The sequence below is a fragment of the Anolis sagrei genome, chromosome 2, assembly GCF_037176765.1.
Source record: "Anolis sagrei isolate rAnoSag1 chromosome 2, rAnoSag1.mat, whole genome shotgun sequence".
Lineage (NCBI taxonomy): Eukaryota > Metazoa > Chordata > Lepidosauria > Squamata > Dactyloidae > Anolis > Anolis sagrei.
Window position 1 is genome coordinate 159,803,637 of NC_090022.1, and position 15,018 is coordinate 159,818,654.

Below are 15,018 nucleotides of genomic sequence, written 5' to 3' on the forward strand. Positions count from 1 at the left end.
TTCAACCTTTTCTCTGCCTTTCTGTCACACATCAGGAATGCCATCTAGCTTGTAGAGCCTATCAACAGGTGTAGGTTTGAGACATCCTGTGATTATTCTGCATGTTTTGTTCAGTGCTATGTTCACTTGCTTCACGTGAACAGACTGGAGTAGTACTTCAGGAGAACAAACATAAAATCTCTGCTCAGCCATGGAAACCTGGTGGGCGATCATAGACAACTCACACTCTCTCAATCTAAAAAAAAGGAAATTGCAAACTTTTTCAGAATAAACCTTGCCACCACCTCCACCCCCATGACAACAACAACAACAACAGTGGCCACAGAAGTATGTTGTGCAGAAACACAGTGGACACCTCCTTAGGTTCATGGGTACTTTTGGTTACCGAATTGTGCTGCCCAGTTATAGTCTTTCATGGCACATTATTTTGCCTTAGTAGATGGTTTTAGCATGACTGTTCAATCTTACCAACCAACGTGAGGGAGACCGATGTAAATCCAGCAATATCTCCTGAACATTGGTCTTCCAAATGTTTTGGATTTTGATTCCCCAACATACTTCGGTATTTTGGTCAGCTGGTTGGAGTTTCTGAATGTTGAAGTCCAAGAGAAGTAGAGGACCAAAGTTTGAGAACCACTGAACCAGAAAAAGACAGGGCGAGATATACCATTAGCAGAGAGAGAGGGTTGCCACAGTTGTCAGATGCCTGAGAAGCTCCAATGGCTCTCCCTCTTGTGCCTCCAATCAGTTCTGTCTGTTTCCTCCCAGTCTTTGTTATTTCTCTAAACTGACCTGCTTTCTTCAGAAGGAGGAGGATGTTTTTGCATTGCCAGACTTCAGCTGACACTCTATTCACTCTATGTATTTGGAACGGGAAATTATTTACTGTATTGGCATTTGCTTCAGGCACCAAAAGGTGTTGGGCCAAATGCGTGACCGCATTTCTGTGTACGAAATCATCTGTGTTCGATCATCTGGAGAGGCCCTGCTCTCGCTCCCACCTCCTTCGCAGGCGCGATTGGTGGGGACGAGGGAGAGGGCCTTCTCTATGGTGGCCCCCTGACTCTGGAACACCACAAGGATATCAGACAAGCCCCCACATTGGCAGTCTTTAGGAGGAGCCTGAAAATGTGGCTGTTCTAGTTTTCCTTCCCTGAATAAAGGAAACAATCCTCTGCAAAATATCCTGAGAAGCACTTTAATTACCCGTTGGGGATGCTCTCCCTACATTTTGTTTAAAACCCTCCTACTAGATACATCCCAGGAGCCCCCGGTGGCGCAGTGGGTTAAAGCACTGAGCTGCTGAGCTTGTTGATCGAAAGGTCGCAGGTTCGATTCCGGGGAGTGGCGTGAGCTTCCGCTGTCAGCCCTAGCTTCTGCCAACCTAGCAGTTCGAAAACATGCAAATGTGAGTAGATCAATAGGTACCGCTCTGGCGAGAAGGTAACGGCGCTCCATGCAGTCATGCCGGCCACATGACCTTGGAGGTGTCTATGGACAACGCTGGCTCTTCGGCTTAGAAATGGAGATGAGCACCACACCCCAGAGTCAGACATGACTGGACTTAATGTCAGGGGACTACCTTTACCTTTACCTTTACCTTACTAGATACATCCTACCTCTGTTCATGCCCAGTGTTTATTTTAAAAATTTTAACTATTACATCTGGCCCAGCCATAGGTTTTTAAATCTTTGTGTTTTATTGTCTATATGTGAGTTATATTAATTGTATTGTGTATTTGCTTATTGCTTGTTGTTTTTACCGATGTGTTGTTGGGCTTGGCCTCATGTAAGCCGCTCTGAGTTCCTTGGGGAGATGGTGGTGGGGTATAAATAAAGTATTATTATTATTATTATTATTATTATTATTATTATTATGAGAAAGGGACTGGATGACAAAATTGGTCGGGAAGAAGCCCAACTGCTTCCCCCCAAAAGAATGCTCTTTGTGACAGTGCCTTTGCTTACTTTAATCCCAGACAGTTTACAGCTTTACAATAAGTAAACTCTTACAGCCTTCTTTAACAACCTTGAAGAATGGTGTTATTCTCCTTGCTAAGTTTCCTTGACACAGTTTACCTTACCCAGCACCCTTATACAAAAGGGCAAACTGCTTCTTAGGATATATTTAGAATAATATTCAGTTAAGAGGGTTTTTTTAATGGACAAAGTGTATGTTTGTTGGGAAGATGCACAAGGCTTATCCTGTTTGCCTCGGCAAAGCTCTTGTGTTGCATCAGTCCGCATAATTCCTGATCTACAGAGGGTTAATTTCACCAGTTTACATACTGCGTGTTCAGGAATATGAACTCGGCATCAATCCACAGAAGTTCTGTGTGGTTTTGTTTCTTTCCCTCTGCTCATAAGAGAAAAGTGTGGTGTCATGTCCTCACGGAAGGGCCACCCCAGGGCATATGCCTCGAGGAACAATGGTGATTTAAGTTCTTCTGAGGTTGCTGAGGCAGCAGAGGGTCCCATTCGCACAGCAGTGAGACTACTTGGCAGCTGTGACATACGAGTAAAAGTGATTTAAGTCAGGAAAGTGATCAAGAGTCTCGATCTGATGCTGTCAGAGTGGAAAAACGAGGGCTGATACTAAGATTTGGTGTAATGGAAGGGGAGAGTAATGGTATTGCCCCCTAAATAAGAATCCTGTCACTCCAAATGGAATTTTCTTTCCGTCTTCACATTTCCAGCATCATAGAGAGTGAAACATTGGAAACCATTCACACCTAGAGCCATATATATTTTTTGTATTTGCCTGCCCCTTTTCATGAATAAGTTTGCAAACTATTGGTTCTTATCTCAGTTGATAGGATTTCTGTCCTATTCATCTGCCAGCGTGGCTGCTGAAAGTTACAGGTGTTGCTGTCTGAAAATGAGAAAGGAAGAAGAGAGGAAGTGTCAGTGTCACACGGGTTGGAAAGGGTTCCTGATAAGCTCTGCTACCCTGACGGAAGTAGCCTTTGATATTGAGATACTGGTCTGATAGTATAAATGTTACAAGCAAGAGCAAAATATGGCATGTGGCTCTTGAACACCACTTTTGTGATCCCAGAAGGCACCCATCTGCCCTTCAAAATCCCCAGCTACCCCCTAAAATTAAAAAAAACCTCAAACCATACAGAAAGCCTCCTAAACATCCTGCACCTTCACATTCTGCACTACCGTCCAAATACAGGTTGAGTATCCCAAATGCTTGAGACCAGAAATGTTTTGGATTTCCCTCCAGATTTTTGGAATAACTGTATTTGCATATACAAGGGTTGAATGAAAAGTAATGCCTCCTCCTTCGTTACTTGGGTTTGGATGGGAATATTTTAATAAATCAATCGCAGAAACAACCAGCGTCTCACAGTTCTCTCAATGTTTTCATCAGCATAATGATATCCCTGCAGATCTTCTTTCATTATCGGGAACAGATGAAAGTCAGATGGTGCTAAATCTGGGCTGCAGGGAGGATGTCGTACTGTGGTGAGATCCAGTCTGTGAAGTTCTGCTGTGTACCCATCGTGCATGGATCTTCCGATAGCCAAGCAAAGCAATAATGTGGCCCACACGTTCTTGTGAAATGCAGATTATGCTTGAAATTTCTGAGTGATACGACGATTATCTTGAATCAATCTGTCAACCTTTTGCTTGTGAAACTCAGTGGTTGGTGTCACAGGACGCCCAACTCTCTGTTTGTCACACAAGTCAGATGTTACCACCTCACCATCTTTAAACTTCTTCGCCCAATGACACACAGTACTCAAACCAACACAATCACCATAAACAGCTTGCATTCTCTGATGAATCTCCTTTGGGGTGACACCTTCTGCTGTCAAGAATTCAATGACTGCAAGTCACATTGACCGACTGTCTGTTCAGGGTTCCATACTTCGCACTTTAACAACACAACTGTTCAATGCTAAAGCTTCCTGCCAAAATGGAACAGTAGAGGAGAGTCTACTGAACAAGCCAGTACCTGCCGCATACCAGTACTGCCATCTGTTGAGGAGTTATGAAGGTGAGACATTACTTTCCACTCACTTTGCACTTTAACAACACAACCATTCAATGCTAAGGCTTCCCGCCAAAATGGAACTGTAGAAGAGAGTCCACTGAACAAGCCAGTACCTGCCGCATATCAGTACTGCCATCTGTTGAGGAGTTACGAAGGTGGAGGCATTACTTTTCATTCAACCATCATATGTACATCATGAGATATATTGGAGATGGGACAAGTCTAAACACAAAATATATTTCTGCTCCAAATACACCATATTTATATATAACTTAAAAGTGATGTTATGTTGTGTATGAAACAAAATGTCTATACATTGAACCATCATAAAAGAAAGGTATCCCTATCTCAGACACCTATGTAGATAATTTCGAGTTTTGAAGTGTTTTGGATCTGGAATGCTGGATAGGGCCAATGGGAATTGCTATCAAGCCATATCTAAAAGGTTATACTTTTCCTATTTCTCATGGGATTCTCCACGCCTATGGGAAGCACAGTGCCTTTGTGGAAACCAGCACCCCAAAAGGAGGAAGACCATTCTTCCCTGGAAAATGTGGCTCCTGTGTGCATTGGACCTCGGAGATACACATTTGAAATACCAGTATGCTCATACAGGAGTTGCTGCTACATGTGACTGCTGTGGCATGCTTACTCCTAATGCCCAGATGCCTATTCCTGCCATATTTACTGTGACATGTTTGCTAAAATCTTTGCAAATAGAACTCAGCCGTACATTCAGCCAGACATAATTGTTAAGAAAACAAGGCCCGTCTTTTACTAGATCAGACCAAGGTCTATCTAATCCAGTGCTTAGTTTACAATACTAGCTAGACAGGTACATCAGCAAACATGCAGGTGTGATTGTATGAAGATTGCCTAAGAGGAGTTGATGATATGTCTTATGGGGTGCTGAAAATGCCCTTGGCAACATTTTTTTAGACTATATGGCAGTGATTGTTATTTTGACAGAAGGATTCTATGAATTGTATTCTAATAAATGTTATTAGACTGTAATCTTAACTCCTACTATAGAAAGTTGGAAATTTATTTTTACACTCACTAGCCATATGAATATTTTGAGGAAAGGTCTCTGAAATGCAGTGTTTTGTATTTACAGGCAGTCACCAAGTTACGTACAAGATAGGTTCTGTAGGTTTGTTCTTAAGTTGAATTTGTATGTAGGTCAGAACAGGTGTGCTTTTTAAGTGTACATGCAGATATAGATATATGGATATATAAGCTTTGGATAGCATAGAGAAGGGTTAACACCCCTGTGGTGTTTGTTTTGCTGTCTGTGCCCCTGTTCAGAAGATTTCACCTCACTTTCTGTTCTTGTGAGAATTGGATATTGGAAATTTTGCTTGTTGTGGAAACAAAGATTGGGGATATGGCTTCTGCTAAGACACCTTTTCCCCTTGATAACTCTTCCTGGAGTGAATTTCCCTTCCTAGGGATAGACTTCTCTCACTTCCTGTTGTCTAACCCCTGTTCTTAACTATGAGTTGTTTATAAGTCAGATGTTTGTAACTTGAGGACTACTTATATACCTTTCATTAGTTAAAGTTCCCCACTAATAATCTCTTCATACCCTCCAACTACCTTGATTTGGGGGGGGGGGGGGAACAGTCAATTAAGGTATATTCTTCAGTATGAGTTGACTTCATATATATGTCAAGGGCAAGTATAGGGTCAAAATTGTGGATTTTTAATTGACTCCTGAATTAATTGGGGAAGGTGCCACTGCCACTTTTGCCACCCCTGGCAACCACCAATACCCTACCCAGGCATTCAGAAAGGTCAGAAGCAGCACCATAGCAAGGAAAGTGGAGGGGTCAGTTCTTCTTTTAGGTTCTCCCAGGATAGACTGTGTTCTCACTTCTTTTCATTCAGAGGAAAAAATTATTTCTTTTTATATGGTCCAATATTTACATTGCTTGCATCTACACTGTTGTATGAATGCAGTTGCTATCATTTTAGTTGCTGTGGTACAATGTTATAAAACCATGGAAGTCCCTTTGGTAGGGAAACCTAAATCTATATAAACAAAAATGTAATGATCGTTTGTTAGATTAACATAACTCAAAAACCACTGGACGTATTGCCGCCAAATTTGGCCACAAGACACCTACTAACCCAAGGAGTGGCCATCACTAAAAAAATTGATTTTGTCATTTGGGAGTTGTAGTTGCTGGGATTTATAGTTTACTTCAAATCAAAGAGCATTCTGAACTCCATCAATGATGGAATTGAACTAAACTGGGCACACAGGACTCCCATGACCAACAGGAAACGCTAGAAAGGTTTGGTGGGCATTGACCTTGAGTTTGAGAGTTGTAGTTCACCTGCATCCAGAGATCACTGTGGATTCTATGATGGATCTGGAACAAATTTGGCATGAATATTCCATATGCCCAAATATGAACACAGATGGAGTTTGGAGGAAATAGACCTTGACATTTGGGGGTTGTAGTTAATGGGATTTATAGTTCACCTACAATTAAAGAGCACTCTGAACCCCATGAACGACAGAATTGGTGCAAACTTCCCACACAGAACCCCCATGACCAACAGAAAATACTTAAGGCCATCCAGTCCAACTCCCTTCACCAGGGCAAGAAAATGTAATCAAAGCCCTCCTGACAAAGAGCCATCCAGCCATAGATATAGAGAGTTATGATACACACACACACAGATAGTATTGTAGATTTGAAAGAACCCCTAAAGAAGGACAATTATATGTTGCATGTTCCAGAGTAGGCAAACCACACAATCTCCACATCAACACTGACAAAGAAACAACAAGAAATACAATTTACCCACAAGCATAAAGAAATTACAAAAATTAGAAGCCAACATTTTCTGATTACTTTATTTCCCAGATAACCAGACGATGCCACAGCAACGTGTGGCAGGGGACCACTAGACTATATAAATAAAAATGTAATGTTCGTTCGTGGGATTAACATAACTCAAAAACCACTGGGCTAATTGACATCAAATTTGGACACAACACAACTATCAGGCCAAGAAGTGACCATCACTCATAAAACAATGAAAACCATAAATGCAAGACCTCAGCGTCTCATCACTAAAATCATTTTTCCGTTGCATTGTCCAATCCTTTCATGGATCTCAATTAGCCTGTCACACTGCGTCTGCAAATGCCTACTCAAACAGCCAGGCTTTAACTCTCTTTCAAAATGTTAGGAAGGAGGGGGGTGATCCGATATCCCTAGGGAGGGCGTTCCATAGCTGAGGGGCCACCGCTGAGAAGGCCCTGACTCTCATTCCCGCCAATCGCATCTGCGAAGGAGGTGGGACTTAGAGCAGGGCCTCCCCAGTTGATCTTAAGTGCCTACATGGTTCATAGGGAGAGATGCGTTTGGACAGGTAAACTCAAGAAGCTTTGTTTTTGTGGCTGTCTCAAACTATGTTGAATTGGTTGGGACTCGATGAGCTGTTCATTGAAAAACTATAGCAAAATGTGCTGCTGGCTGTCCCGCAAAAACCTTTTTTTCCCAATTTAATCAATGTTTCCATGTTTTTATGATAGAACCATTTAGGAAATTATATTTATAACCCAGAGACAAAAATTGTGTTACATAGTGTAATTGGTGGAGGAGGAGAAAAAGAAAGAAGGGGCAGGGAGGCAAGTGGTCAGGAAACTCAGGCAAATCGAATGCTTCAGACTGGTAAAGTCTTCTTCATTAATAATGTTAGGTATCTTGATCTAATGTTGTTTGGACACATGCTTTCATCTGAAATGTTGGGGAGTATTTTAGTTTTTTAAAAGGTTCCCCGTTATTATAAAACCCAGTCCTGAGTCTGTGTCAGTCAGTCTTCAATGTGCCATGTGTGATATACCCTTCAAAACTCTCCTGAAAGTGGCTGCTTGTACATAACCACTTCCTTTTGCTGAGAGCGCATAATGTATTCTCTATCAATTGCACTCACTTCCGGGCATGATTCAAAGAGCTGATGGTTACACTCAAAAACTTGACGGTCTGGATCTCTTGTACTTGGTAGTGACATACTCCCTGTATCCCTTCAACAGCAGCAGGTGAAATACTATCCTGCGAGCAGATACCACCTGCCAGCATATTGAGGAGGACCATTGTGGCACCAAGTTGGTAAAACGGACTCCCTAACTTGACAAAACTGAATGCTGTTCTCTAATGACATTTTGTTTAGCAGATGTTATTGGATGTTTTACAATGTATTTTTAAGAAATGTTTTCTGGCATATTTGTATTTGGGTTGCTGTGAGTTTTCCGGACTGTATGGCCATGTTCCAGAAGCATTCTCTCCTGACGTTTTGTCCATATCTATGGCCAGCATCCTCAGAGGTTCTGAAATTATAGATGTGGGTGAAACATCAGGAGAGAATGCTTCTGGAACATGGCCATACAGTCCAGAAAGCAACCCAGTGATTCTGGCCATGAAAGCCTTCGATAACATATATTTGTATTTGCTGTTCAGTAGTTTTGGGTACGTCCAGACTGATGGAAAAATCCCAGATTTGTTCTTCCTGTTCTGATTTTATATTGAGTTAAATTGGCCTGGGAAATGTATCAATATATAAATACAAATATATAAAGCTCTTTGATTGTCCGATGAGTTGACCAAAAATAACGTATTAATCTTCAAAATAAAATTGGAAAGAACTGGAACAACATCTGGGACTTTTTGGTATTTTTCACCACGTAATAAAACACAATTTTCTACAAAATCTAAGTGTTACACTATAAAATTATTCAGGAAGATACACTAATGCTTTCAGCCCACATTTACTTGTGTCAAGTTCAATTGCAACACAAAAATGCTGGTGACTTAATATAACTCTTTTTCCATTTACAAACAAGCAGCAGTTAACTGAATGATGTATGGTGATCACAGTACTTGGAAAGCTTAATTTTTTATGAATTTGTATTGTCGAAGGCTTTCATGGCTGGAATCACTGGGTTGTTGTAGGTTTTTCGGGCTATGTGGCCATGTTCTAGAAGCATTCTCTCCTGACGTTTCGCCTGCAAGTGTGGCAAGCATCCTCAGAGGTTGTGAGATCATTTTTATGAATTATTGGCCATCCAGGTATCTACATACAAAAAGTAACTTTTGTGAACTCTGGAAGGAGGGCGTTGGAGAATGAAATACTAGTGTGATGGTGCTATGTCGTGCATTTTGTTGGTGGCATGGTATTGGAGAGACGGAAGATGATGGGAGGGACTATGGCCCCTTCTACACTGGCAGATAATCCAGATTATCAAGTAGAAAATCCATATTATCTGATTTGAAATGGATTATCTTAGGGCCCCAGGTTGCACAGCGGGTTAAACCACTGCACTGCTGAACTTGATGACCAAAAGGTTGTTGGTTTGAATCCGGGAAGCAGGGTGAGTTCCCACTGTTAGCCCCAGCTTCTGACAACCTAGCAACTCAAAAACTTTTTGTCCTGCCTCATGTACAGAGGAAGTATTGTTGGAGGCTACAGACAGTGTCATTGCTGTTGCCCGTTTTTGGTCAAAAGATATTTAGCCACCTGCACTCCTTCTATTGTTATGGGTTTTATATTAATTTATGCAATGCTTTTGATACAAAATAAATAAAGTTTAAAAACATGCAAATGTGAGTAGATCAATAGGTACCGCTCCAGTGGGAAGGTAACAGTGCTCCATGCAGTCATGCCAGACACATGACCTTGGAGGTGCCTATGGACAATGTCGGCTCTTCGGCTTAGAAATAGAGATGAGCACCACCCCCCAGAGTTGGACATGACTAGACTTAATGTCAAGGGGAAACCTTTACCTTTACCCATCTTAGTCTACACTATCATATAATCCAGTTCAAAGCAGATAATGTGGATTTTATATGGCAGTGTAGAAGGGGCTTATGTGCTCTTGATAAGACACAGGATGGGGCTAACTCTTCCCTCTCAGACAAAAAAAAGATGTAAATCTTAAAAATAAATAATATAAATTAATGTACACAGGTGAAATACTGATGTTTAAGTTACAGCATGGATGAGGAATACACATTCCTCCACCTGTTGATAGACTTACATTGTAGTTGTAATCTGTTACCATTGGTTCTGTTGGATAGGGCTGATATAGATTTGTAGTCTAACAATTCTTGGAAAGTCAGTACCAATGCGCCTGGATCACAGACGTGGCACACAGACCCACCATGACCAACAGAAAATACTGGAGGGGTTGGAGGGGATTGACCTTGGATGATGGGGATTATAGTTCACCACATCCAGAGAGCCCCGTCACTCCCAGCAACAATGGATCTTGACCAAACCTGGCACACATATCCAACACGACCAACTTTAAGTACTGGCAAGGTTGGGAGGGAGCTGCTCTTAGATGTTGGGAGTTATAGTTCACCCACATCCAGAGAGCACTCTGCACCAAATCAATTATCAATTTTGACCAAACTTGGCACACATACCCAACATGATTAACTTTGAATACTGTTGAGGTTTAGCGGGAATTGACCTATGAGGTTGGGAGTTGTAGTTTACCTACTGTCAAAGAGCACTGTGAACCTAACTGACAATAGATCTGGATCAGACTTGGCACACATACCCAACATGATCAACTTTAGAAAGAAAAGAGTATGCACATGAACGTTTTCAACGTGCTCGTCTCTATTTTGTTTTGCATTTTCTTGACGAAATAGGCCCAGTGCCTGCTCAGTCTGACCACTTCTCTTGGAGCTTGCAGAATTGTGTTACTTTATTGATTGCCTTGTGATGTGGAGAGCCAATATGAATTAATTTAGCCATATGAAAGCCTCAGAGTATGTTTCTGTTGAAAGAATAGTTTCTTCTTTAAATACAATGATCAAGGTTGCTTCTACTTTAGGCTGGATCTACACTCCCCTATATCCCAGGATCTGATCCAGCTTTGAACTGGATTATATGAGTCTACACTGCCAGATAAACTGGGATAAGATAATATTATTATTTTATTTATTTATTATTTTATTTTATAATCATCTGGAATCAGATCCTGGGATATAGGGTAGTGTAGATCCAGCGTGTTTACAGTCAGCCCTTGACAGAGACCTTAGCATCAGATTGCTGCTGTCTATTGTTCCCTTTGTTATTTGATTTATGTGTGTACTTGGCATACAAAAACATAACACAGTTTCATCACTACTGAAAATTTTCAAAACTTTTGTGCCTTTAGTTTCTGATACAGAACATATGCCATCCAGTAGTGGCTACCTGCTCGCCCAAAGAAAACCATATTTAATAAGCCTCGGCACTATAAGAGGGTTTCACAAGCTCTCATTGCAATGGTGTAATAATGGTGAGGCCACAGACCATATTTTAGTTATTTCAGATCACTGGTGGTCCATGGACCAAAGGTTGGGAACCACTTCTTTACTGCAATGTATTGTTTACATTTGTATGGCAAAGAGCTAGGAAAAGGACAGAAGGCAGAGCATAGCCACCATATCCTTGATCAACCCAATTGCCTATCGTCCTCCCAACCAAAATAAATATGGACATCAAACAAATCAGATGAAATTATACAAATACACAACAGGACAGTGCAGTTTGGACTTTTCTTTCCTTACAAGCATCCGTAAAATGAATGGGGACTATAAAAATATTGAACTTATTCATGAACAAGAAAGATTGTGATTTTATAGACGGAATTTAGGTTTAAAATACAGTGGGACTTTGACTTAAGAGCATCCCAACTTAAGAGCATTTTGAGTTAAGAGCTATTGCTTGACCCAGGTTTCACTTTGATGTACAAGCAAGGTTTTGAGATAAGAGCTAGCATGTGAGTACAGGGCTTTCAGGCTCCAAGGGAGCAGCCTCTGTGCCTTATGCACAGGGGTGGCTCAACCCATTACGCAAAGTAAGCATTTGCAGTATAGTTTATTTTGCCCAGAGGCGCTCTTGGGGGAAAATAGACCTTGACATATGCGAGTTGTAGTTACTGGGATATATAGTTCACCTACAATCAAAGAGCATTCTGAACTCTACCAATGATGGAATTGAACCAAATATGGCACACAGAACTCCCACGACAAACAGAGAATACATATCAGTGCTTGTTTGGGGGGGGGGGGGTGTGTGCCAAAATACTGTTTGCTTACCATTGAAAATTACCTAGGCTGCCTCTGCTTATGCACTTGTCTGCTTTGGGAAGTTGCTGTCCACTTTGCTCTTGCCCATGTTGAGAAACTTTCGGTTAGTTGATTTTGTGTGATTTTTCTTCCTGGTATGTTTGGCTTCATGAAGAGAGAGAGGGAGAGAGACCAAGAGGGAGGGAGGTTAGAATGATAAGGTATGAAGAAAATGCTTCTGCCTCTTCACTTTATATTTTTACTATTGTGTCACAACTTTTGCTTCTACCGTTTTAAAATTGATCTTTCTTTTTTATATTATTCCATGTAAATGTGGAAGTTTTGCCTTGTGGTTACACTAGCCAACACACATTTTGTTGTCTCAAATGTGTTTCTTTGCCACAACTTTGTCCTTCTACCATTTTGAAGTTCTTTTTTTATTATTGCATGTTTATTTATCTATTATTTGCTATTTACAAAGTACATTTTCTTATTTAAAAACATGCAATAAAAATGAGGTGGGGGAAAGGGGGTCCAGAACGGATTAATAGCATTTCAATGGGAAATTCGCTTTGAGATAAGAATATTTGGAGTCAGAGAATGAATTATACTCTTAAGTCAAGGTATCACTGTACACTAAAAGCCAGAACATTAAAAATGCCTGTCGTTTTCATGGCTTGCCTAAGTGTGAGCAGATGTAACTCTCTTGAGAGGCCATTCTACCATCTGGGAGGTTTCTCTGTAAAAGCCATATCACTTATTCCACCTGTCTCAGATATACTGTAGAGTGAAATTATGGAGAAAGCACATTTATATGAAGGGATATGATCTGCCCAAACAGGACCTTTTTGTTATGGTCTGTTACCCTAGGTTGTAATTTTAAGTGTTTTGTATACAGACTTTTTATCAGCTGATCAGGCCTGACATGCATGTGTGTTTGTGTTTGACTGGTTACCCTTTTCAGGTCCCTTCTATTTTAGTGTTTCTAGGGGCCCTTCCACACAGCCATATAGCCCAGAAATTCAAGGCAGAAAAGCCCACAATATCTGATTTGAACTGGGTTATCTGAGTCCACACTGGCATATATTCCACTTCAAATCTGATAATGTGTAATTTTATTGAGCTGTGTGGAAGGCATCTTTGTTTACCTTCCTGCTTTCTCAAAGGTCTTGTCTTAGAATAATAGAGCTGGAGGAGACCTTGCGAGCCACCATCCAGCCCAACCCCGGGGCAGAGAGTTCCACCGCTGAACAGCTATCATAGTTAGGAAGTTCTTCCTAATGTTCTGATAGAATCTCCTTTCTTGTAGTTTGAAGCCATTGTTTCATTGTGTCCTAATCTCCATGGTAGCAGAAAACAAGCTTGCTCCCTCCTTCCTATGACTTCCCCTCACATATTTATACATGGCCCTCATCATGTCTCCTCTCAGTCTCCTCTTCTGAAAGCTAAACATGCCCAGCAATTTAAGCTGCTCCTCATAGGACTTGTTCTCCAGACCCTTGATCATTTTAGTCTCCCTCCAAGACTCCTATTCATGCAGGCCAAAATCCCATTGGCTTTTTAAGCTGCCGCATGACATTGTTGGCTCATGTTTAACTTGTTGTCTATGAGGACTCCAAGACCTTTTTCATATGTACCACTGTTGAGCCAGCCATGCTCCATTCTGTATCTTTGCATTTCAACCTAAGTGGAGTATCTTGTATTTCACAGAATCATAGTTAGAAGAGACCTCGTGGGCCATCCAGTCCAATCCCCTGCCAAGAAGCAGGAAAATTGCATTCAAAGCACCCCCGACAGATGGTCATCCAGCCTCTGTTTAAAAGCCTCCAAAGAAGGAGCCTCCTCCTCACTGCGGGGTAGAGAGTTCCACTGCTGAACAGCTCTTACATTCAGGAAGTTCTTCATAATTATCAGGTGGAATCTCCTTTCCTCTACTTTGAAGCCATTGTTCCACATCCTAGTCTCCAGAGCAGCAGAAAACAAGCTTGCTCCCTCCTCCCTATGACTTCCCCTCACATATTTATACATGGCTATCATGTCTCATGTGTGAGTAGAGACATCACACTAGCAATGAAGATCCACATAGTTAAAGCAATGGCAATCCCCGTAGTAACCTATAGATGTGAGAGCTGGACCATAAGGAAGGCTGAGCAAAGGAAGATTTTGAACTGCTTTCGAACTGTGGTGTTGGAGAAAAATTCTGAGAGTGAATTGGACCGCAAGAAGATCCAACCAGTCCATACTTCAGGAAATAAAGCCTGACTGCTCACTGGAGGGAAAAATATTCGAGGCAAAGATGAAGTACTTTGGCCACATCATGAGAAGACAGGAAAGCTTAGAGAAGACAATGATGCTGGGGAAAATGGAAGGAAAAAGGAAGAGGGGCCGACCAAGGGCAAGATGGATGGAAGTGACTGGCTTGACTCTAAAGGAGCTGGGGGTGGTGATGGCTGACAGGGAGCTCTGGCATGCGCTGGTCCATGAGGTCACGAAGAATCGGAAGCAACTGAATGAATAAACAACAACAACAAAATCATGCCCCCTCTCAGCCTTCTTGCCTCTTTCCCTTCTGCCTTCCTCTCTTTCTTCCCATCCTCTCACCATTCTTTATTTCCATTGTCCTTACCACTGAATTCTAGAAGAGAGTCTGTATATTATACCTTGAGTCCATAACTGCGGTTCCCAAATATTTGGCTTAAAGATCAAAAGGTATCTGAATTCTGTTCCAGAAACAATTTGGCAACCAATATATTTTTTTGAAAGGCCAGAGGTGAACGCTCTCTGGATTAAAGACCTCATGATCTTTATCCTGAACTTGTCTTCAAGAGAACCTCTATGTCAGTGGTTCTCAACCTTCCTAATGCCGCGACCCCTTAGTACAGGTCCTCATGTTGTGGTGACCCCCAACCATATTATTATTTTCATTGC

At 41.5% G+C, this 15,018-nt stretch overlaps 1 protein-coding gene across 2 annotated transcripts in view; it reads left to right on the top strand.

Moving 5' to 3' along the window:
• The window catches only part of PALM3 (paralemmin 3), a 69,732-nt gene that overhangs the window by 9,291 nt on the left and 45,423 nt on the right, over window positions 1-15,018 (top strand). The window lies entirely within an intron of this gene.